Source organism: Moschus berezovskii, chromosome 22, assembly GCF_049115385.1.
Source record: "Moschus berezovskii isolate FMDL1 chromosome 22, NW_MosBer_1.0, whole genome shotgun sequence".
Taxonomy (NCBI): Eukaryota; Metazoa; Chordata; class Mammalia; order Artiodactyla; family Moschidae; genus Moschus; species Moschus berezovskii.
The window spans coordinates 6019621-6023699 of NC_142481.1; the positions used below are offsets into that span (position 1 = coordinate 6019621).

Genomic DNA, 4079 nt, shown 5'->3' on the forward strand with positions numbered 1-4079 from the left:
CCGAAGCTCCAATACTTTGGCCACCTCATGCGAAGAGTTGACTCACTCGAAAAGACTCTGATGCTGGGAGGGATTGGGGGCAGGAGGAGAAGGGGATGACAGAGAATGAGATGGCTGGATGGCATCACCGACTCGATGAAGGTGAGTTTGAGTGAACTCCAGGAGTTGGAGATGGACAGGGAGGCCTGGCGTGCTGTGATTCATGGGATCGCAAATAGTGGGCACGACTGAGTAAGTGAACTGAACTGAACTGAAGGACCTAGTGGAGACTTCCCAGATGGTCCCGTGGTTAAGACTAAGCCCTTTCTAGGCAGGGAGAAGGGGCTCAGTCCCTGTGAACCAAGTCCACATGCCCTGAGGCCTGGTTTACAACAAAAAAGAAGGGACTTACTGTATAGCACAGTGAACTCTACTCAATACTCTGTAATGGCCTACGTGAGAAAGGATCTAAAAAGAGTAGATATACACACATATGTATAACTGATTCACTTTTTTATATACCCAGAAGCAACACAACAGTATAAATCAACTATACCTTGATAATATTTTAAAAACATACAATTTACATTTTTCTGATAAGATTAGGGGATACTGAGTTCTTCATGTATAGAAAGCAGAGACTGGATACAATGGAGTCACGGCTCATGAGCAGAAAGGGGCTGATAAAGGGAAAACACACAGAAATCAGGCCAGTTATATACACCAACCACCCACTGGGATTATGAAAAAGAGCAAGAGTAATGTTAAAGATGCAGGACAGGGTGTGGAAACACATGAAGGTGCTCGCCAAGAGCAGGATGCTTTGGGTGGCTCTGGACTCAGCGGAGGGCCTGGGAGACACAGTAGCCTTGTGAATATACTGGACTCACCGACTGTGTCTGTACAGGGTGAGAATCATGGAGCCACTGGCCCAGAAGATGAGCACAGATAATGACATTTCAGGGAACACTATCAAAGCTGCATATAGTGAGCCTGAGATTTTCTCAAGATCTGCGGCAGTACCGTACCCTGAATCTCTTGTATTTGTCATGTTTGTGCTACGCCTTTTGGGACAAACATATATTGCATATAGAGGAAAAACGAGATGTACCAGCATGCACTGGATCCAGCAGAAGGCAATGGAGAAGGCAATGTACTTTGGGGATTTGACTTTAAGAGTCTTCCAACAGGAGTTCATGGGGCTGATCATGACAGTCTGAAACACACTCAAGAGGCAGGTGGTGCTGATGGACATAGTCCTGCCCACTTTCTCAACATACAAGATAAGTCTGCAGGCAGAATCACTGGAAAAATATTTCAACCTCAAAGTTGTAATTGTCTCAGGGACACCTTTCGAGAGAATGACAAAAATGTTGGCTATAGTCAGGTGCTTGCAAATCAAATCTGGGACCCTCAACCTACAGTGAGCGTGGTAAAGATAAAGGTAACGGTACAGAAGGGAGAAATTGCCCCAGAGTCCAAGCACAGTCTGTAACAAGAAGGTTATTCCAATGGCCAGTTGGCTGGAGGCTGTTGTGTCATTCAAGAGACTCCACTTTACATGATGGTAACAGTGACTACTCACAGCAGAGTGGTTCAGAGAAATTTGTGACATCGAGAGACGATTTTCCTTGTGAGCTTTTGTGAACTTGCCAAGGCTTCATGAGAGGGGAAATGATGATGAGAGAATCAGTCTATTTTACGAAGAAGTCAGCAGGAAGGATGAAGCGGTGGTGATCTGAAGAAGCAATGACAACTGAGAGTAAATGGAAAGATAGAATAAAACCAGCTTTTAAGGAGAAGCTTACTGGAGGGAAAAAACCTCCATGACTGCCCTCATCAGCAAACAGGTCAACTCTAAATGCATTCTCTTCTAAATTTTAAAGAAGATAATGTATTATTGTAGGGACTTCCCTGATGGCTCAGTTGGTAAAGAATCTGCATGCAATCCAGGAGACTCCAGTTCCATTCGTGGGTCAGGAAGATGCGCTAGAGAAGGGATAGTCTTAGAACACCCACTTCAGAATTCTTGGGCTTCTCGTGTGGCTCAGCTGGTATTTAAAGAAGATAATGTATTATTTTAGAAAAAAGACAGGAGTTACTCTAGGGTCTTACAATTTAAAATATACGTTAAAGGTACTTCCTTGGTTGTCTTACAGTTAAGAAACTGCCTTGCAATATAGGAGATGAAGGTTTGATCCCTGGGTGGGCAACTAAGACCCTATATGCCACGGGGTTTCTAAGCCTGGGATTTGTGACTAGAGAGTCTGTGCACCACAACAAAAGATCCTGCGTGATACAACAAAGTTACCACATGATGCAATCAAGACCCAATGCAGCTAAATATGTAAATATTTGAAATGTATATGTATGCTAAACAGAATATATGAAACATACGGTGAAGTAACTTTTGCACACATGAAAATGAAGTCTGGTTCTCATCAATATACACACACAGACACAGGTACAACTTAAAGTCACACAAGCATGTCCTAAAAACCACAAGGTAGAATAAACAGTGGACAGAGTCCTCAAAGAGAATCCTCAAGAAAGAATTTATTCAACAGATAAGACATGTGGAAAAATATTCCACATTCTTGGCAATCAGGTCAATTAAAATATAACCACTGCCTGTATGTCATTGAATACCATCAAGAAATCTGAAACAGAAATGACAAAAATGCCAAGTTTTGGCATAGCTGTGGATGAACCAAGAATGTCATACACTGATGGGTGCGTGTTCAAATTGGTACACACATTTTGGAAAACTGTGGGATCTCCTTAGCAGATCAGACGTAATTCTGTTTCAAGAAATCCACTTCTATGAAGATATTCAACAACATTTTGTACAAAAATCACCCAAAGATTAATTATATCAACAGAATTTATATGAGAACCCTAATCTTTGCTTGTAATAGCCCCTAACTCTTAATACCCACCTACCCATTAACAGCTGAATGAGCAGTTAATTCTTTGATAGGCACACAATGAAGTCCTAGACAGCAATGATAATGAAAAATCAACAATAATATAAAACATTAAGATAAATTCACAAAGATGTAAAGGAATGGAGAACAGAAGTCCAAATGAATGATGCTGTATGATAGCTTTCATGTGAAGGCCAAGACAGGCAAAGTGATCTAATATTAAATGTCATAATACTTGTAAATGTGTGCCCAATAATCTAGGCCCACAAATACACCCAACAAAGCTATAGTCCTGGAAACAGTGAGTTAGAAGGGGCAAAATAGTTTCATGAAAACTGAGAACATTCTGTTTCTCGATCTAGTTGTGGTCTACAGAGGTGCAATCACTCCTGAAATTTCACTGAGATGTTATGCACTTATAACCAGGGAACATGTCTCTAATTAAAAAACAAACAAGCAAACATGTATTTTCAATAAATGTGGAAGGGGCTTGGGAAAAGCTGTTTCAGTGAGAGTGTCACATCTGCTGCCAGCGTCTTCCAAGAAGGGGAGCTTTAAGACCCGATCATAACTCCAACAATGAAACATCAGAAAAGAGTAACCCTGCTGCATACACTGAATCGCTGATTTTGTCATAAAATTCTGCACAGCAGTATCCTCAGTCTCTATGCTTTGTGTTGATTTGTTGCTCCATTTGGCAACGTATCCACGGGGAAAATAACGTTTACACAGAGATATAACTTGTGACCACACAATCGTCTCCTAAGACCAGGAAAATAATGAACAGTAGACATAGCTTTCATACAGAAACTTTGAGAAAGAAGTCACTTAGTCTCCAGTAGTGCAAAGTGAAGACCCTGATATGCTTGGGAGTTTTTTCTTTTTGTTAAATGATTTTATATATTTCATCTTATTATTTATTTGCCTGCACCAGGCCTTAGTTAATGGCATGCAACTCTTAGTTATGGCATGTACATTCTCAGATATGGCATTTGGCTTCTAGTTCCCTGACCAGGGATTTAACCTGGACCCCTTGCATTGAGAGCACAGTCTTAACCTCTCGACCACAGGGAAGTCCCCTCCTTGGGAGCTTTTTCTTTAAGTTCCCCCCATCTGGATTTCTTGGGACTGATCTTGATGGCTGGAGACACTGAAGGGGCAAGGGGTGCCAAT

General features: G+C 41.5%; 1 pseudogene; it reads right to left on the minus strand.

Moving 5' to 3' along the window:
• Positions 1–562: 562 nt before the first annotated feature.
• On the minus strand, positions 563–1594 carry LOC148774310 (vomeronasal type-1 receptor 4-like; annotated as a pseudogene).
• Between the last annotated feature and the right edge of the window lie 2485 nt (positions 1595–4079).